Source organism: Osmerus mordax, chromosome 11 (assembly GCF_038355195.1).
Source record: "Osmerus mordax isolate fOsmMor3 chromosome 11, fOsmMor3.pri, whole genome shotgun sequence".
NCBI classification, from domain to species: Eukaryota; Metazoa; Chordata; class Actinopteri; order Osmeriformes; family Osmeridae; genus Osmerus; species Osmerus mordax.
In genome coordinates, this window is record NC_090060.1 from 1,296,648 (window position 1) to 1,316,232 (window position 19,585).

General features: G+C 47.4%; 17 non-coding genes across 17 annotated transcripts; all 17 read right to left on the bottom strand.

The window, feature by feature from the left end:
* Positions 1 to 79: 79 nt before the first annotated feature.
* On the bottom strand, positions 80 to 161 carry trnas-gcu (transfer RNA serine (anticodon GCU)). Its single transcript has one exon. It is a non-coding gene; the product is annotated as a tRNA-Ser (tRNA).
* A 226-nt stretch (positions 162 to 387) lies between these two features.
* Positions 388 to 469, bottom strand: trnas-gcu (transfer RNA serine (anticodon GCU)). Its single transcript has one exon. It is a non-coding gene; the product is annotated as a tRNA-Ser (tRNA).
* A 233-nt stretch (positions 470 to 702) lies between these two features.
* trnas-gcu (transfer RNA serine (anticodon GCU)) lies at positions 703 to 784 on the bottom strand. The gene has a single exon. It is a non-coding gene; the product is annotated as a tRNA-Ser (tRNA).
* Positions 785 to 1,319: 535 nt separating this feature from the next.
* Positions 1,320 to 1,401, bottom strand: trnas-gcu (transfer RNA serine (anticodon GCU)). Its single transcript has one exon. It is a non-coding gene; the product is annotated as a tRNA-Ser (tRNA).
* Positions 1,402 to 1,634: 233 nt separating this feature from the next.
* Positions 1,635 to 1,716, bottom strand: trnas-gcu (transfer RNA serine (anticodon GCU)). The gene has a single exon. It is a non-coding gene; the product is annotated as a tRNA-Ser (tRNA).
* A 233-nt stretch (positions 1,717 to 1,949) lies between these two features.
* Positions 1,950 to 2,031, bottom strand: trnas-gcu (transfer RNA serine (anticodon GCU)). Its single transcript has one exon. It is a non-coding gene; the product is annotated as a tRNA-Ser (tRNA).
* An 830-nt stretch (positions 2,032 to 2,861) lies between these two features.
* Positions 2,862 to 2,943, bottom strand: trnas-gcu (transfer RNA serine (anticodon GCU)). Its single transcript has one exon. It is a non-coding gene; the product is annotated as a tRNA-Ser (tRNA).
* A 548-nt stretch (positions 2,944 to 3,491) lies between these two features.
* trnas-gcu (transfer RNA serine (anticodon GCU)) lies at positions 3,492 to 3,573 on the bottom strand. Its single transcript has one exon. It is a non-coding gene; the product is annotated as a tRNA-Ser (tRNA).
* Positions 3,574 to 5,938: 2,365 nt separating this feature from the next.
* On the bottom strand, positions 5,939 to 6,020 carry trnas-gcu (transfer RNA serine (anticodon GCU)). Its single transcript has one exon. It is a non-coding gene; the product is annotated as a tRNA-Ser (tRNA).
* Positions 6,021 to 6,863: 843 nt separating this feature from the next.
* Positions 6,864 to 6,945, bottom strand: trnas-gcu (transfer RNA serine (anticodon GCU)). The gene has a single exon. It is a non-coding gene; the product is annotated as a tRNA-Ser (tRNA).
* A 1,460-nt stretch (positions 6,946 to 8,405) lies between these two features.
* On the bottom strand, positions 8,406 to 8,487 carry trnas-gcu (transfer RNA serine (anticodon GCU)). Its single transcript has one exon. It is a non-coding gene; the product is annotated as a tRNA-Ser (tRNA).
* Positions 8,488 to 12,085: 3,598 nt separating this feature from the next.
* trnas-gcu (transfer RNA serine (anticodon GCU)) lies at positions 12,086 to 12,167 on the bottom strand. Its single transcript has one exon. It is a non-coding gene; the product is annotated as a tRNA-Ser (tRNA).
* A 528-nt stretch (positions 12,168 to 12,695) lies between these two features.
* On the bottom strand, positions 12,696 to 12,777 carry trnas-gcu (transfer RNA serine (anticodon GCU)). The gene has a single exon. It is a non-coding gene; the product is annotated as a tRNA-Ser (tRNA).
* An 843-nt stretch (positions 12,778 to 13,620) lies between these two features.
* trnas-gcu (transfer RNA serine (anticodon GCU)) lies at positions 13,621 to 13,702 on the bottom strand. The gene has a single exon. It is a non-coding gene; the product is annotated as a tRNA-Ser (tRNA).
* A 1,443-nt stretch (positions 13,703 to 15,145) lies between these two features.
* trnas-gcu (transfer RNA serine (anticodon GCU)) lies at positions 15,146 to 15,227 on the bottom strand. Its single transcript has one exon. It is a non-coding gene; the product is annotated as a tRNA-Ser (tRNA).
* A 2,368-nt stretch (positions 15,228 to 17,595) lies between these two features.
* On the bottom strand, positions 17,596 to 17,677 carry trnas-gcu (transfer RNA serine (anticodon GCU)). The gene has a single exon. It is a non-coding gene; the product is annotated as a tRNA-Ser (tRNA).
* Positions 17,678 to 18,520: 843 nt separating this feature from the next.
* Positions 18,521 to 18,602, bottom strand: trnas-gcu (transfer RNA serine (anticodon GCU)). Its single transcript has one exon. It is a non-coding gene; the product is annotated as a tRNA-Ser (tRNA).
* Between the last annotated feature and the right edge of the window lie 983 nt (positions 18,603 to 19,585).

Genomic DNA, 19,585 nt, shown 5'->3' on the forward strand with positions numbered 1-19,585 from the left:
AGGGGGGCACTAAATATGAGCAGTAAGGGACAGAAGAATTTCAATTGACAAAGGTGGACATGTCATAAAGATAACTTGCCGACGAGGATGAGATTCGAACTCACGCGTGCAGAGCACAATGGATTAGCAGTCCATCGCCTTAACCACTCGGCCACCTCGTCATTAACAACACTTGGCCCACAGTGGTGAAAGAACCTTCCATTTCACAAAACATGGAGAAAAGCAGGTGACGACAGGCACAATTGTGAAAAAGAATATAGTCAGGAGCTGAGGAAGGAATCAAAGAGTTGCTGGAAAGGCAGTGGTGGAGGGGGGCACTAAATATGAGCAGTAAGGGACAGAAGAATTTCAATTGACATAGGTGGACATGTCATAAAGATAACTTGCCGACGAGGATGAGATTCGAACTCACGCGTGCAGAGCACAATGGATTAGCAGTCCATCGCCTTAACCACTCGGCCACCTCGTCATTTACAGCATTGGGCCCACGGTGGTGAAAGAACCTTCCATTTCACAAAACATGGAGAAAAGCAGGTGACGATAGGCACAATTGTGAAATGGAATATAGTCAGGAGCTGAGGAAGGAATCAAAGAGTTTCTGGAAAGGCAGTGGTGGAGGGGGGCACTAAATATGAGCAGTGAGGGTTGAGGGACAGAAGAATTTCAATTGACAAAGGTGGACATGTCATAAAGATAACTTGCCGACGAGGATGAGATTCGAACTCACGCGTGCAGAGCACAATGGATTAGCAGTCCATCGCCTTAACCACTCGGCCACCTCGTCATTCACAGCACTGGGCCCACGGTGGTGAAAGAACCTTCCATTTCACAAAACATGGAGAAAAGCAGGTGACGATAGGCACAATTGTGAAATGGAATATAGTCAGGAGCTGAGGAAGGAATCAAAGAGTTTCTGGAAAAGCAGTGGTGGAGGGGGGCACCAAGGGTTGAGGGACAGAAGAATTTCAATTGACAAAGGTGGACATGTCATAAAGATAACTTGCCGACGAGGATGAGATTCAAACTCACGCGTGCAGAGCACAATGGATTAGCAGTCCATCGCCTTAACCACTCGGCCACCTCGTCATTAACAGCACTTGGCCCACAGTGGTGAAAGAACCTTCCATTTCACAAAACATGGAGAAAAGCAGGTGACGACAGGCACAATTGTGAAATGGAATATAGTCAGGAGCTGAGGAAGGAATCAAAGAGTTGCTGGAAAGGCAGTGGTGGAGGGGGGCACTAAATATGAGCTGTAAGGGTTGAGGGACAAAAGAATTTCAATTGACAAAGGTGGACATGTCATAAAGATAACTTGCCGACGAGGATGAGATTCGAACTCACGCGTGCAGAGCACAATGGATTAGCAGTCCATCGCCTTAACCACTCGGCCACCTCGTCATTAACAGCACTTGGCCCACAGTGGTGAAAGAACCTTCCATTTCACAAAACATGGAGAAAAGCAGGTGACGACAGGCACAATTGTGAAAAAGAATATAGTCAGGAGCTGAGGAAGGAATCAAAGAGTTGCTGGAAAGGCAGTGGTGGAGGGGGGCACTAAATATGAGCAGTAAGGGTTGAGGGACAGAAGAATTTCAATTGACAAAGGTGGACATGTCATAAAGATAACTTGCCGACGAGGATGAGATTCGAACTCACGCGTGCAGAGCACAATGGATTAGCAGTCCATCGCCTTAACCACTCGGCCACCTCGTCATTCACAGCACTGGGCCCACGGTGGTGAAAGAACCTTCCATTTTACAAAACATGGAGAAAAGCAGGTGACGATAGGCACAATTGTGAAATGGAATATAGTCAGGAGCTGAGGAAGGAATCAAAGAGTTTCTGGAAAGGCAGTGGTGGAGGGGGGCACTAAATATGAGCAGTAAGGGTTGAGGGACAGAAGAATTTCAATTGACAAAGGTGGACATGTCATAAAGATAACTTGCCGACGAGGATGAGATTCGAACTCACGCGTGCAGAGCACAATGGATTAGCAGTCCATCACCTTAACCACTCGGCCACCTCGTCATTCACAGCACTGGGCCCACGGTGGTGAAAGAACCTTCCATTTCACAAAACATGGAGAAAAGCAGGTGACGATAGGCACAATTGTGAAATGGAATATAGTCAGGAGCTGAGGAAGGAATCAAAGAGTTGCTGGAAAGGCAGTGGTGGAGGGGGGCACTAAGGGTTGAGGGACAGAAGAATTTCAACTGACAAAGGTGGACATGTCATATAGATAACTTGCCGACGAGGATGAGATTCGAACTCACGCGTGCAGAGCACAACCGATTAGCAGTCCATCGGCTTAACCACTCGGCCACCTCGTCATTTACAGCACTGGGCCCACGGTGGTGAAAGAACCTTCCATTTCACAAAACATGGAGAAAAGCAGGTGACGATAGGCACAATTGTGAAATGGAATATAGTCAGGAGCTGAGGAAGGAATCAAAGAGTTTCTGGAAAGGCAGTGGTGGAGGGGGGCACTAAATATGAGCAGTAAGGGACAGAAGAATTTCAATTGACAAAGGTGGACATGTCATAAAGATAACTTGCCGACGAGGATGAGATTCAAACTCACGCGTGCAGAGCACAATGGATTAGCAGTCCATCGCCTTAACCAATCGGCCACCTCGTCATTTACAGCACTGGGCCCACGGTGTTGAAAGAACCTTCCATTTCACAAAACATGGAGAAAAGCAGGTGACGACAGGCACAATTGTGAAAAGGAATATAGTCAGGAGCTGAGGAAGGAATCAAAGAGTTGCTGGAAAGGCAGTGGTGGAGGGGGGCACTAAGGGTTGAGGGACAGAAGAATTTCAATTGACAAAGGTGGACATGTCATAAAGATAACTTGCCGACGAGGATGAGATTCGAACTCACGCGTGCAGAGCACAATGGATTAGCAGTCCATCGCCTTAACCACTCGGCCACCTCGTCATTAACAGCACTTGGCCCACGGTGGTGAAAGAACCTTCCATTTTACAAAACATGGAGAAAAGCAGGTGACGACAGGCACAATTGTGAAAAAGAATATAGTCAGGAGCTGAGGAAGGAATCAAAGAGTTGCTGGAAAGGCAGTGGTGGAGGGGGGCACTAAATATGAGCAGTAAGGGTTGAGGGACAAAAGAATTTCAATTGACAAAGGTGGACATGTCATAAAGATAACTTGCCGACGAGGATGAGATTCGAACTCACGCGTGCAGAGCACAATGGATTAGCAGTCCATCGCCTTAACCACTCCGCCACCTCGTCATTAACAGCACTTGGCCCACAGTGGTGAAAGAACCTTCCATTTCACAAAACATGGAGAAAAGCAGGTGACGACAGGCACAATTGTGAAAAAGAATATAGTCAGGAGCTGAGGAAGGAATCAAAGAGTTGCTGGAAAGGCAGTGGTGGAGGGGGGCACTAAATATGAGCAGTAAGGGTTGAGGGACAGAAGAATTTCAATTGACAAAGGTGGACATGTCATAAAGATAACTTGCCGACGAGGATGAGATTCGAACTCACGCGTGCAGAGCACAATGGATTAGCAGTCCATCGCCTTAACCACTCGGCCACCTCGTCATTCACAGCACTGGGCCCACGGTGGTGAAAGAACCTTCCATTTTACAAAACATGGAGAAAAGCAGGTGACGATAGGCACAATTGTGAAATGGAATATAGTCAGGAGCTGAGGAAGGAATCAAAGAGTTTCTGGAAAGGCAGTGGTGGAGGGGGGCACTAAATATGAGCAGTAAGGGTTGAGGGACAGAAGAATTTCAATTGACAAAGGTGGACATGTCATAAAGATAACTTGCCGACAAGGATGAGATTCGAACTCACGCGTGCAGAGCACAAAGGATTAGCAGTCCATCGCCTTAACCACTCGGCCACCTCGTCATTTACATCACTAGGCCCTCGGTGGTGAAAGAACCTTCCATTTCACAAAACATGGAGAAAAGCAGGTGACACCAGGCACAATTGTGAAAAGGAATATAGTCAGGAGCTGAGGAAGGAATCAAAGAGTTGCTGGAAAGGCAGTGGTGGAGGGGGGCACTAAGGGTTGAGGGACAGAAGAATTTCAACTGACAAAGGTGGACATGTCATATAGATAACTTGCCGACGAGGATGAGATTCGAACTCACGCGTGCAGAGCACAACGGATTAGCAGTCCATCGGCTTAACCACTCGGCCACCTCGTCATTTACAGCACTGGGCCCACGGTGGTGAAAGAACCTTCCATTTCACAAAACATGGAGAAAAGCAGGTGACGATAGGCACAATTGTGAAATGGAATATAGTCAGGAGCTGGGGAAGGAATCAAAGAGTTTCTGGAAAGGCAGTGGTGGAGGGGGGCACTAAATATGAGCAGTAAGGGACAGAAGAATTTCAATTGACAAAGGTGGACATGTCATAAAGATAACTTCCCGACGAGGATGAGATTCAAACTCACGCGTGCAGAGCACAATGGATTAGCAGTCCATCGCGTTAACCACTCGGCCACCTCGTCTTTTACAGCACTGGGCCCACGGTGGTGAAAGAACCTTCCATTTCACAAAACATGGAGAAAAGCAGGTGACGATAGGCACAATTGTGAAATGGAATATAGTCAGGAGCTGAGGAAGGAATCAAAGAGTTGCTGGAAAGGCAGTGGTGGAGGGGGGCACTAAGGGTTGAGGGACAGAAGAATTTCAACTGACAAAGGTGGACATGTCATATAGATAACTTGCCGACGAGGATGAGATTCGAACTCACGCGTGCAGAGCACAACGGATTAGCAGTCCATCGGCTTAACCACTCGGCCACCTCGTCATTTACAGCACTGGGCCCACGGTGGTGAAAGAACCTTCCATTTCACAAAACATGGAGAAAAGCAGGTGACGATAGGCACAATTGTGAAATGGAATATAGTCAGGAGCTGAGGAAGGAATCAAAGAGTTTCTGGAAAGGCAGTGGTGGAGGGGGGCACTAAATATGAGCAGTAAGGGACAGAAGAATTTCAATTGACAAAGGTGGACATGTCATAAAGATAACTTGCCGACGAGGATGAGATTCAAACTCACGCGTGCAGAGCACAATGGATTAGCAGTCCATCGCCTTAACCAATCGGCCACCTCGTCATTTACAGCACTGGGCCCACGGTGTTGAAAGAACCTTCCATTTCACAAAACATGGAGAAAAGCAGGTGACGACAGGCACAATTGTGAAAAGGAATATAGTCAGGAGCTGAGGAAGGAATCAAAGAGTTGCTGGAAAGGCAGTGGTGGAGGGGGGCACTAAGGGTTGAGGGACAGAAGAATTTCAATTGACAAAGGTGGACATGTCATAAAGATAACTTGCCGACGAGGATGAGATTCGAACTCACGCGTGCAGAGCACAATGGATTAGCAGTCCATCGCCTTAACCACTCGGCCACCTCGTAATTTACAGCTCTGGGCCCACGGTGGTGAAAGAACCTTCCATTTCACAAAACATGGAGAAAAGCAGGTGACGATAGGCACAATTGTGAAATGGAATATAGTCAGGAGCTGGGGAAGGAATCAAAGAGTTTCTGGAAAGGCAGTGGTGGAGGGGGGCACTAAATATGAGCAGTAAGGGACAGAAGAATTTCAATTGACAAAGGTGGACATGTCATAAAGATAACTTCCCGACGAGGATGAGATTCAAACTCACGCGTGCAGAGCACAATGGATTAGCAGTCCATCGCGTTAACCACTCGGCCACCTCGTCTTTTACAGCACTGGGCCCACGGTGGTGAAAGAACCTTCCATTTCACAAAACATGGAGAAAAGCAGGTGACGATAGGCACAATTGTGAAATGGAATATAGTCAGGAGCTGAGGAAGGAATCAAAGAGTTTCTGGAAAAGCAGTGGTGGAGGGGGGCACCAAGGGTTGAGGGACAGAAGAATTTCAATTGACAAAGGTGGACATGTCATAAAGATAACTTGCCGACGAGGATGAGATTCGAACTCACGCGTGCAGAGCACAATGGATTAGCAGTCCATCGCCTTAACCACTCGGCCACCTCGTCATTAACAGCACTTGGCCCACAGTGGTGAAAGAACCTTCCATTTCACAAAACATGGAGAAAAGCAGGTGACGACAGGCACAATTGTGAAATGGAATATAGTCAGGAGCTGAGGAAGGAATCAAAGAGTTGCTGGAAAGGCAGTGGTGGAGGGGGGCACTAAATATGAGCTGTAAGGGTTGAGGGACAAAAGAATTTCAATTGACAAAGGTGGACATGTCATAAAGATAACTTGCCGACGAGGATGAGATTCGAACTCACGCGTGCAGAGCACAATGGATTAGCAGTCCATCGCCTTAACCACTCGGCCACCTCGTAATTTACAGCTCTGGGCCCACGGTGGTGAAAGAACCTTCCATTTCACAAAACATGGAGAAAAGCAGGTGACGATAGGCACAATTGTGAAATGGAATATAGTCAGGAGCTGGGGAAGGAATCAAAGAGTTTCTGGAAAGGCAGTGGTGGAGGGGGGCACTAAATATGAGCAGTAAGGGACAGAAGAATTTCAATTGACAAAGGTGGACATGTCATAAAGATAACTTCCCGACGAGGATGAGATTCAAACTCACGCGTGCAGAGCACAATGGATTAGCAGTCCATCGCCTTAACCACTCGGCCACCTCGTCTTTTACAGCACTGGGCCCACGGTGGTGAAAGAACCTTCCATTTCACAAAACATGGAGAAAAGCAGGTGACGATAGGCACAATTGTGAAATGGAATATAGTCAGGAGCTGAGGAAGGAATCAAAGAGTTTCTGGAAAAGCAGTGGTGGAGGGGGGCACCAAGGGTTGAGGGACAGAAGAATTTCAATTGACAAAGGTGGACATGTCATAAAGATAACTTGCCGACGAGGATGAGATTCGAACTCACGCGTGCAGAGCACAATGGATTAGCAGTCCATCGCCTTAACCACTCGGCCACCTCGTCATTAACAGCACTTGGCCCACAGTGGTGAAAGAACCTTCCATTTCACAAAACATGGAGAAAAGCAGGTGACGACAGGCACAATTGTGAAATGGAATATAGTCAGGAGCTGAGGAAGGAATCAAAGAGTTGCTGGAAAGGCAGTGGTGGAGGGGGGCACTAAATATGAGCTGTAAGGGTTGAGGGACAAAAGAATTTCAATTGACAAAGGTGGACATGTCATAAAGATAACTTGCCGACGAGGATGAGATTCGAACTCACGCGTGCAGAGCACAATGGATTAGCAGTCCATCGCCTTAACCACTCCGCCACCTCGACATTAACAGCACTTGGCCCACAGTGGTGAAAGAACCTTCCATTTCACAAAACATGGAGAAAAGCAGGTGACGACAGGCACAATTGTGAAAAAGAATATAGTCAGGAGCTGAGGAAGGAATCAAAGAGTTGCTGGAAAGGCAGTGGTGGAGGGGGGCACTAAATATGAGCAGTAAGGGTTGAGGGACAGAAGAATTTCAATTGACAAAGGTGGACATGTCATAAAGATAACTTGCCGACGAGGATGAGATTCGAACTCACGCTTGCAGAGCACAAAGGATTAGCAGTCCATCTCCTTAACTACTCGGCCACCTCGTCATTTACATCACTAGGCCCTCGGTGGTGAAAGAACCTTCCATTTCACAAAACATGGAGAAAAGCAGGTGACACCAGGCACAATTGTGAAAAGGAATATAGTCAGGAGCTGAGGAAGGAATCAAAGAGTTGCTGGAAAGGCAGTGGTGGAGGGGGGCACTAAGGGTTGAGGGACAGAAGAATTTCAACTGACAAAGGTGGACATGTCATATAGATAACTTGCCGACGAGGATGAGATTCGAACTCACGCGTGCAGAGCACAACGAATTAGCAGTCCATCGGCTTAACCACTCGGCCACCTCGTCATTTACAGCACTGGGCCCACGGTGGTGAAAGAACCTTCCATTTCACAAAACATGGAGAAAAGCAGGTGACGATAGGCACAATTGTGAAATGGAATATAGTCAGGAGCTGAGGAAGGAATCAAAGAGTTTCTGGAAAGGCAGTGGTGGAGGGGGGCACTAAATATGAGCAGTAAGGGACAGAAGAATTTCAATTGACAAAGGTGGACATGTCATAAAGATAACTTGCCGACGAGGATGAGATTCAAACTCACGCGTGCAGAGCACAATGGATTAGCAGTCCATCGCCTTAACCAATCGGCCACCTCGTCATTTACAGCACTGGGCCCACGGTGTTGAAAGAACCTTCCATTTCACAAAACATGGAGAAAAGCAGGTGACGACAGGCACAATTGTGAAAAGGAATATAGTCAGGAGCTGAGGAAGGAATCAAAGAGTTGCTGGAAAGGCAGTGGTGGAGGGGGGCACTAAGGGTTGAGGGACAGAAGAATTTCAATTGACAAAGGTGGACATGTCATAAAGATAACTTGCCGACGAGGATGAGATTCGAACTCACGCGTGCAGAGCACAATGGATTAGCAGTCCATCGCCTTAACCACTCGGCCACCTCGTCATTAACAGCACTTGGCCCACAGTGGTGAAAGAACCTTCCATTTCACAAAACATGGAGAAAAGCAGGTGACGACAGGCACAATTGTGAAAAAGAATATAGTCAGGAGCTGAGGAAGGAATCAAAGAGTTGCTGGAAAGGCAGTGGTGGAGGGGGGCACTAAATATGAGCAGTAAGGGTTGAGGGACAGAAGAATTTCAATTGACAAAGGTGGACATGTCATAAAGATAACTTGCCGACGAGGATGAGATTCGAACTCACGCGTGCAGAGCACAATGGACTAGCAGTCCATCGCCTTAACCACTCGGCCACCTCGTCATTTACAGCACTGGGCCCACGGTGGTGAAAGAACCTTCCATTTCACAAAACATGGAGAAAAGCAGGTGACACCAGGCACAATTGTGAAAAGGAATATAGTCAGGAGCTGAGGAAGGAATCAAAGAGTTGCTGGAAAGGCAGTGGTGGAGGGGGGCACTAAATATGAGCAGTAAGGGTTGAGGGACAGAAGAATTTCAATTGACATGTCATAAAGATAACTTGCCGACGAGGATGAGATTCGAACTCACGCGTGCAGAGCACAAGGGATTAGCAGTCCATCGCCTTAACCACTCGGCCACCTCGTCATTTACATCACTAGGCCCTCAGTGGTGGAAGAACCTTCCATTTCACAAAACATGGAGAAAAGCAGGTGACACCAGGCACAATTGTGAAAAGGAATATAGTCAGGAGCTGAGGAAGGAATCAAAGAGTTGCTGGAAAGGCAGTGGTGGAGGGGGGCACTAAATATGAGCAGTAAGGGACAGAAGAATTTCAATTGACAAAGGTGGACATGTCATAAAGATAACTTGCCGACGAGGATGAGATTCAAACTCACGCGTGCAGAGCACAATGGATTAGCAGTCCATCGCCTTAACCAATCGGCCACCTCGTCATTTACAGCACTGGGCCCACGGTGTTGAAAGAACCTTCCATTTCACAAAACATGGAGAAAAGCAGGTGACGACAGGCACAATTGTGAAAAGGAATATAGTCAGGAGCTGAGGAAGGAATCAAAGAGTTGCTGGAAAGGCAGTGGTGGAGGGGGGCACTAAGGGTTGAGGGACAGAAGAATTTCAATTGACAAAGGTGGACATGTCATAAAGATAACTTGCCGACGAGGATGAGATTCGAACTCACGCGTGCTGAGCACAACGAATTAGCAGTCCATCGGCTTAACCACTCGGCCACCTCGTCATTTACAGCACTGGGCCCACGGTGGTGAAAGAACCTTCCATTTCACAAAACATGGAGAAAAGCAGGTGACGATAGGCACAATTGTGAAATGGAATATAGTCAGGAGCTGAGGAAGGAATCAAAGAGTTTCTGGAAAGGCAGTGGTGGAGGGGGGCACTAAATATGAGCAGTAAGGGACAGAAGAATTTCAATTGACAAAGGTGGACATGTCATAAAGATAACTTGCCGACGAGGATGAGATTCAAACTCACGCGTGCAGAGCACAATGGATTAGCAGTCCATCGCCTTAACCACTCGGCCACCTCGTCATTAACAGCACTTGGCCCACAGTGGTGAAAGAACCTTCCATTTCACAAAACATGGAGAAAAGCAGGTGACGACAGGCACAATTGTGAAAAAGAATATAGTCAGGAGCTGAGGAAGGAATCAAAGAGTTGCTGGAAAGGCAGTGGTGGAGGGGGGCACTAAATATGAGCAGTAAGGGTTGAGGGACAGAAGAATTTCAATTGACAAAGGTGGACATGTCGTAAAGATAACTTGCCGACGAGGATGAGATTCGAACTCACGCGTGCAGAGCACAAAGGATTAGCAGTCCATCTCCTTAACCACTCGGCCACCTCGTCATTTACATCACTAGGCCCTCGGTGGTGAAAGAACCTTCCATTTCACAAAACATGGAGAAAAGCAGGTGACGACAGGCACAATTGTGAAAAGGAATATAGTCAGGAGCTGAGGAAGGAATCAAAGAGTTGCTGGAAAGGCAGTGGTGGAGGGGGGCACTAAGGGTTGAGGGACAGAAGAATTTCAATTGACAAAGGTGGACATGTCATAAAGATAACTTGCCGACGAGGATGAGATTCGAACTCACGCGTGCAGAGCACAACGGATTAGCAGTCCATCGCCTTAACCACTCGGCCACCTCGTAATTTACAGCACTGGGCCCACGGTGGTGAAAGAACCTTCCATTTCACAAAACATGGAGAAAAGCAGGTGACGATAGGCACAATTGTGAAATGGAATATAGTCAGGAGCTGAGGAAGGAATCAAAGAGTTGCTGGAAAGGCAGTGGTGGAGGGGGGCACTAAATATGAGCAGTAAGGGTTGAGGGACAGAAGAATTTCAATTGACATGTCATAAAGATAACTTGCCGACGAGGATGAGATTCGAACTCACGCGTGCAGAGCACAAGGGATTAGCAGTCCATCGCCTTAACCACTCGGCCACCTCGTCATTTACATCACTAGGCCCTCGGTGGTGGAAGAACCTTCCATTTCACAAAACATGGAGAAAAGCAGGTGACACCAGGCACAATTGTGAAAAGGAATATAGTCAGGAGCTGAGGAAGGAATCAAAGAGTTGCTGGAAAGGCAGTGGTGGAGGGGGGCACTAAATATGAGCAGTAAGGGACAGAAGAATTTCAATTGACAAAGGTGGACATGTCATAAAGATAACTTGCCGACGAGGATGAGATTCAAACTCACGCGTGCAGAGCACAATGGATTAGCAGTCCATCGCCTTAACCAATCGGCCACCTCGTCATTTACAGCACTGGGCCCACGGTGTTGAAAGAACCTTCCATTTCACAAAACATGGAGAAAAGCAGGTGACGACAGGCACAATTGTGAAAAGGAATATAGTCAGGAGCTGAGGAAGGAATCAAAGAGTTGCTGGAAAGGCAGTGGTGGAGGGGGGCACTAAGGGTTGAGGGACAGAAGAATTTCAATTGACAAAGGTGGACATGTCATAAAGATAACTTGCCGACGAGGATGAGATTCGAACTCACGCGTGCAGAGCACAACGAATTAGCAGTCCATCGGCTTAACCACTCGGCCACCTCGTCATTTACAGCACTGGGCCCACGGTGGTGAAAGAACCTTCCATTTCACAAAACATGGAGAAAAGCAGGTGACGATAGGCACAATTGTGAAATGGAATATAGTCAGGAGCTGAGGAAGGAATCAAAGAGTTTCTGGAAAGGCAGTGGTGGAGGGGGGCACTAAATATGAGCAGTAAGGGACAGAAGAATTTCAATTGACAAAGGTGGACATGTCATAAAGATAACTTGCCGACGAGGATGAGATTCAAACTCACGCGTGCAGAGCACAATGGATTAGCAGTCCATCGCCTTAACCAATCGGCCACCTCGTCATTTACAGCACTGGGCCCACGGTGTTGAAAGAACCTTCCATTTCACAAAACATGGAGAAAAGCAGGTGACGACAGGCACAATTGTGAAAAGGAATATAGTCAGGAGCTGAGGAAGGAATCAAAGAGTTGCTGGAAAGGCAGTGGTGGAGGGGGGCACTAAGGGTTGAGGGACAGAAGAATTTCAATTGACAAAGGTGGACATGTCATAAAGATAACTTGCCGACGAGGATGAGATTCGAACTCACGCATGCAGAGCACAATGGATTAGCAGTCCATCGCCTTAACCACTCGGCCACCTCGTCATTAACAGCACTTGGCCCACGGTGGTGAAAGAACCTTCCATTTCACAAAACATGGAGAAAAGCAGGTGACGATAGGCACAATTGTGAAATGGAATATAGTCAGGAGCTGAGGAAGGAATCAAAGAGTTTCTGGAAAGGCAGTGGTGGAGGGGGGCACTAAATATGAGCAGTAAGGGACAGAAGAATTTCAATTGACAAAGGTGGACATGTCATAAAGATAACTTGCCGACGAGGATGAGATTCAAACTCACGCGTGCAGAGCACAATGGATTAGCAGTCCATCGCCTTAACCACTCGGCCACCTCGTCATTAACAGCACTTGGCCCACAGTGGTGAAAGAACCTTCCATTTCACAAAACATGGAGAAAAGCAGGTGACGACAGGCACAATTGTGAAAAAGAATATAGTCAGGAGCTGAGGAAGGAATCAAAGAGTTGCTGGAAAGGCAGTGGTGGAGGGGGGCACTAAGGGTTGAGGGACAGAAGAATTTCAATTGACAAAGGTGGACATGTCATAAAGATAACTTGCCGACGAGGATGAGATTCGAACTCACGCATGCAGAGCACAATGGATTAGCAGTCCATCGCCTTAACCACTCGGCCACCTCGTCATTAACAGCACTTGGCCCACGGTGGTGAAAGAACCTTCCATTTCACAAAACATGGAGAAAAGCAGGTGACGACAGGCACAATTGTGAAAAAGAATATAGTCAGGAGCTGAGGAAGGAATCAAAGAGTTGCTGGAAAGGCAGTGGTGGAGGGGGGCACTAAATATGAGCAGTAAGGGTTGAGGGACAGAAGAATTTCAATTGACAAAGGTGGACATGTCATAAAGATAACTTGCCGACGAGGATGAGATTCGAACTCACGCGTGCAGAGCACAAAGGATTAGCAGTCCATCTCCTTAACCACTCGGCCACCTCGTCATTTACATCACTAGGCCCTCGGTGGTGAAAGAACCTTCCATTTCACAAAACATGGAGAAAAGCAGGTGACACCAGGCACAATTGTGAAAAGGAATATAGTCAGGAGCTGAGGAAGGAATCAAAGAGTTGCTGGAAAGGCAGTGGTGGAGGGGGGCACTAAGGGTTGAGGGACAGAAGAATTTCAACTGACAAAGGTGGACATGTCATATAGATAACTTGCCGACGAGGATGAGATTCGAACTCACGCGTGCAGAGCACAACCGATTAGCAGTCCATCGGCTTAACCACTCGGCCACCTCGTCATTTACAGCACTGGGCCCACGGTGGTGAAAGAACCTTCCATTTCACAAAACATGGAGAAAAGCAGGTGACGATAGGCACAATTGTGAAATGGAATATAGTCAGGAGCTGAGGAAGGAATCAAAGAGTTTCTGGAAAGGCAGTGGTGGAGGGGGGCACTAAATATGAGCAGTAAGGGACAGAAGAATTTCAATTGACAAAGGTGGACATGTCATAAAGATAACTTGCCGACGAGGATGAGATTCGAACTCACGCGTGCAGAGCACAATGGATTAGCAGTCCATCGCCTTAACCACTCGGCCACCTCGTCATTAACAGCACTTGGCCCACAGTGGTGAAAGAACCTTCCATTTCACAAAACATGGAGAAAAGCAGGTGACGACAGGCACAATTGTGAAAAAGAATATAGTCAGGAGCTGAGGAAGGAATCAAAGAGTTGCTGGAAAGGCAGTGGTGGAGGGGGGCACTAAATATGAGCAGTAAGGGTTGAGGGACAGAAGAATTTCAATTGACATGTCATAAAGATAACTTGCCGACGAGGATGAGATTCGAACTCACGCGTGCAGAGCACAAGGGATTAGCAGTCCATCGCCTTAACCACTCGGCCACCTCGTCATTTACATCACTAGGCCCTCGGTGGTGGAAGAACCTTCCATTTCACAAAACATGGAGAAAAGCAGGTGACACCAGGCACAATTGTGAAAAGGAATATAGTCAGGAGCTGAGGAAGGAATCAAAGAGTTGCTGGAAAGGCAGTGGTGGAGGGGGGCACTAAATATGAGCAGTAAGGGACAGAAGAATTTCAATTGACAAAGGTGGACATGTCATAAAGATAACTTGCCGACGAGGATGAGATTCAAACTCACGCGTGCAGAGCACAATGGATTAGCAGTCCATCGCCTTAACCAATCGGCCACCTCGTCATTTACAGCACTGGGCCCACGGTGTTGAAAGAACCTTCCATTTCACAAAACATGGAGAAAAGCAGGTGACGACAGGCACAATTGTGAAAAGGAATATAGTCAGGAGCTGAGGAAGGAATCAAAGAGTTGCTGGAAAGGCAGTGGTGGAGGGGGGCACTAAGGGTTGAGGGACAGAAGAATTTCAATTGACAAAGGTGGACATGTCATAAAGATAACTTGCCGACGAGGATGAGATTCGAACTCACGCGTGCAGAGCACAACGAATTAGCAGTCCATCGGCTTAACCACTCGGCCACCTCGTCATTTACAGCACTGGGCCCACGGTGGTGAAAGAACCTTCCATTTCACAAAACATGGAGAAAAGCAGGTGACGATAGGCACAATTGTGAAATGGAATATAGTCAGGAGCTGAGGAAGGAATCAAAGAGTTTCTGGAAAGGCAGTGGTGGAGGGGGGCACTAAATATGAGCAGTAAGGGACAGAAGAATTTCAATTGACAAAGGTGGACATGTCATAAAGATAACTTGCCGACGAGGATGAGATTCAAACTCACGCGTGCAGAGCACAATGGATTAGCAGTCCATCGCCTTAACCAATCGGCCACCTCGTCATTTACAGCACTGGGCCCACGGTGTTGAAAGAACCTTCCATTTCACAAAACATGGAGAAAAGCAGGTGACGACAGGCACAATTGTGAAAAGGAATATAGTCAGGAGCTGAGGAAGGAATCAAAGAGTTGCTGGAAAGGCAGTGGTGGAGGGGGGCACTAAGGGTTGAGGGACAGAAGAATTTCAATTGACAAAGGTGGACATGTCATAAAGATAACTTGCCGACGAGGATGAGATTCGAACTCACGCATGCAGAGCACAATGGATTAGCAGTCCATCGCCTTAACCACTCGGCCACCTCGTCATTAACAGCACTTGGCCCACGGTGGTGAAAGAACCTTCCATTTCACAAAACATGGAGAAAAGCAGGTGACGACAGGCACAATTGTGAAAAAGAATATAGTCAGGAGCTGAGGAAGGAATCAAAGAGTTGCTGGAAAGGCAGTGGTGGAGGGGGGCACTAAATATGAGCAGTAAGGGTTGAGGGACAGAAGAATTTCAATTGACAAAGGTGGACATGTCATAAAGATAACTTGCCGACGAGGATGAGATTCGAACTCACGCGTGCAGAGCACAAAGGATTAGCAGTCCATCTCCTTAACCACTCGGCCACCTCGTCATTTACATCACTAGGCCCTCGGTGGTGAAAGAACCTTCCATTTCACAAAACATGGAGAAAAGCAGGTGACACCAGGCACAATTGTGAAAAGGAATATAGTCAGGAGCTGAGGAAGGAATCAAAGAGTTGCTGGAAAGGCAGTGGTGGAGGGGGGCACTAAGGGTTGAGGGACAGAAGAATTTCAACTGACAAAGGTGGACATGTCATATAGATAACTTGCCGACGAGGATGAGATTCGAACTCACGCGTGCAGAGCACAACCGATTAGCAGTCCATCGGCTTAACCACTCGGCCACCTCGTCATTTACAGCACTGGGCCCACGGTGGTGAAAGAACCTTCCATTTCACAAAACATGGAGAAAAGCAGGTGACGATAGGCACAATTGTGAAATGGAATATAGTCAGGAGCTGAGGAAGGAATCAAAGAGTTTCTGGAAAGGCAGTGGTGGAGGGGGGCACTAAATATGAGCAGTAAGGGACAGAAGAATTTCAATTGACAAAGGTGGACATGTCATAAAGATAACTTGCCGACGAGGATGAGATTCGAACTCACGCGTGCAGAGCACAACGAATTAGCAGTCCATCGGCTTAACCACTCGGCCACCTCGTCATTTACAGCACTGGGCCCACGGTGGTGAAAGAACCTTCCATTTCACAAAACATGGAGAAAAGCAGGTGACGATAGGCACAATTGTGAAATGGAATATAGTCAGGAGCTGAGGAAGGAATCAAAGAGTTGCTGGAAAGGCAGTGGTGGAGGGGGGCACTAAATATGAGCAGTAAGGGTTGAGGGACAGAAGAATTTCAATTGACATGTCATAAAGATAACTTGCCGACGAGGATGAGATTCGAACTCACGCGTGCAGAGCACAAGGGATTAGCAGTCCATCGCCTTAACCACTCGGCCACCTCGTCATTTACATCACTAGGCCCTCGGTGGTGGAAGAACCTTCCATTTCACAAAACATGGAGAAAAGCAGGTGACACCAGGCACAATTGTGAAAAGGAATATAGTCAGGAGCTGAGGAAGGAATCAAAGAGTTGCTGGAAAGGCAGTGGTGGAGGGGGGCACTAAATATGAGCAGTAAGGGACAGAAGAATTTCAATTGACAAAGGTGGACATGTCATAAAGATAACTTGCCGACGAGGATGAGATTCAAACTCACGCGTGCAGAGCACAATGGATTAGCAGTCCATCGCCTTAACCAATCGGCCACCTCGTCATTTACAGCACTGGGCCCACGGTGTTGAAAGAACCTTCCATTTCACAAAACATGGAGAAAAGCAGGTGACGACAGGCACAATTGTGAAAAGGAATATAGTCAGGAGCTGAGGAAGGAATCAAAGAGTTGCTGGAAAGGCAGTGGTGGAGGGGGGCACTAAGGGTTGAGGGACAGAAGAATTTCAATTGACAAAGGTGGACATGTCATAAAGATAACTTGCCGACGAGGATGAGATTCGAACTCACGCGTGCAGAGCACAACGAATTAGCAGTCCATCGGCTTAACCACTCGGCCACCTCGCCATTTACAGCACTGGGCCCACGGTGGTGAAAGAACCTTCCATTTCACAAAACATGGAGAAAAGCAGGTGACGATAGGCACAATTGTGAAATGGAATATAGTCAGGAGCTGAGGAAGGAATCAAAGAGTTTCTGGAAAGGCAGTGGTGGAGGGGGGCACTAAATATGAGCAGTAAGGGACAGAAGAATTTCAATTGACAAAGGTGGACATGTCATAAAGATAACTTGCCGACGAGGATGAGATTCAAACTCACGCGTGCAGAGCACAATGGATTAGCAGTCCATCGCCTTAACCAATCGGCCACCTCGTCATTTACAGCACTGGGCCCACGGTGTTGAAAGAACCTTCCATTTCACAAAACATGGAGAAAAGCAGGTGACGACAGGCACAATTGTGAAAAGGAATATAGTCAGGAGCTGAGGAAGGAATCAAAGAGTTGCTGGAAAGGCAGTGGTGGAGGGGGGCACTAAGGGTTGAGGGACAGAAGAATTTCAATTGACAAAGGTGGACATGTCATAAAGATAACTTGCCGACGAGGATGAGATTCGAACTCACGCATGCAGAGCACAATGGATTAGCAGTCCATCGCCTTAACCACTCGGCCACCTCGTCATTAACAGCACTTGGCCCACGGTGGTGAAAGAACCTTCCATTTCACAAAACATGGAGAAAAGCAGGTGACGACAGGCACAATTGTGAAAAAGAATATAGTCAGGAGCTGAGGAAGGAATCAAAGAGTTGCTGGAAAGGCAGTGGTGGAGGGGGGCACTAAATATGAGCAGTAAGGGTTGAGGGACAGAAGAATTTCAATTGACAAAGGTGGACATGTCATAAAGATAACTTGCCGACGAGGATGAGATTCGAACTCACGCGTGCAGAGCACAAAGGATTAGCAGTCCATCTCCTTAACCACTCGGCCACCTCGTCATTTACATCACTAGGCCCTCGGTGGTGAAAGAACCTTCCATTTCACAAAACATGGAGAAAAGCAGGTGACACCAGGCACAATTGTGAAAAGGAATATAGTCAGGAGCTGAGGAAGGAATCAAAGAGTTGCTGGAAAGGCAGTGGTGGAGGGGGGCACTAAGGGTTGAGGGACAGAAGAATTTCAACTGACAAAGGTGGACATGTCATATAGATAACTTGCCGACGAGGATGAGATTCGAACTCACGCGTGCAGAGCACAACCGATTAGCAGTCCATCGGCTTAACCACTCGGCCACCTCGTCATTTACAGCACTGGGCCCACGGTGGTGAAAGAACCTTCCATTTCACAAAACATGGAGAAAAGCAGGTGACGATAGGCACAATTGTGAAATGGAATATAGTCAGGAGCTGAGGAAGGAATCAAAGAGTTTCTGGAAAGGCAGTGGTGGAGGGGGGCACTAAATATGAGCAGTAAGGGACAGAAGAATTTCAATTGACAAAGGTGGACATGTCATAAAGATAACTTGCCGACGAGGATGAGATTCGAACTCACGCGTGCAGAGCACAATGGATTAGCAGTCCATCGCCTTAACCACTCGGCCACCTCGTCATTAACAGCACTTGGCCCACAGTGGTGAAAGAACCTTCCATTTCACAAAACATGGAGAAAAGCAGGTGACGACAGGCACAATTGTGAAAAAGAATATAGTCAGGAGCTGAGGAAGGAATCAAAGAGTTGCTGGAAAGGCAGTGGTGGAGGGGGGCACTAAATATGAGCAGTAAGGGTTGAGGGACAGAAGAATTTCAATTGACATGTCATAAAGATAACTTGCCGACGAGGATGAGATTCGAACTCACGCGTGCAGAGCACAAGGGATTAGCAGTCCATCGCCTTAACCACTCGGCCACCTCGTCATTTACATCACTAGGCCCTCGGTGGTGGAAGAACCTTCCATTTCACAAAACATGGAGAAAAGCAGGTGACACCAGGCACAATTGTGAAAAGGAATATAGTCAGGAGCTGAGGAAGGAATCAAAGAGTTGCTGGAAAGGCAGTGGTGGAGGGGGGCACTAAATATGAGCAGTAAGGGACAGAAGAATTTCAATTGACAAAGGTGGACATGTCATAAAGATAACTTGCCGACGAGGATGAGATTCAAACTCACGCGTGCAGAGCACAATGGATTAGCAGTCCATCGCCTTAACCAATCGGCCACCTCGTCATTTACAGCACTGGGCCCACGGTGTTGAAAGAACCTTCCATTTCACAAAACATGGAGAAAAGCAGGTGACGACAGGCACAATTGTGAAAAGGAATATAGTCAGGAGCTGAGGAAGGAATCAAAGAGTTGCTGGAAAGGCAGTGGTGGAGGGGGGCACTAAGGGTTGAGGGACAGAAGAATTTCAATTGACAAAGGTGGACATGTCATAAAGATAACTTGCCGACGAGGATGAGATTCGAACTCACGCGTGCAGAGCACAACGAATTAGCAGTCCATCGGCTTAACCACTCGGCCACCTCGTCATTTACAGCACTGGGCCCACGGTGGTGAAAGAACCTTCCATTTCACAAAACATGGAGAAAAGCAGGTG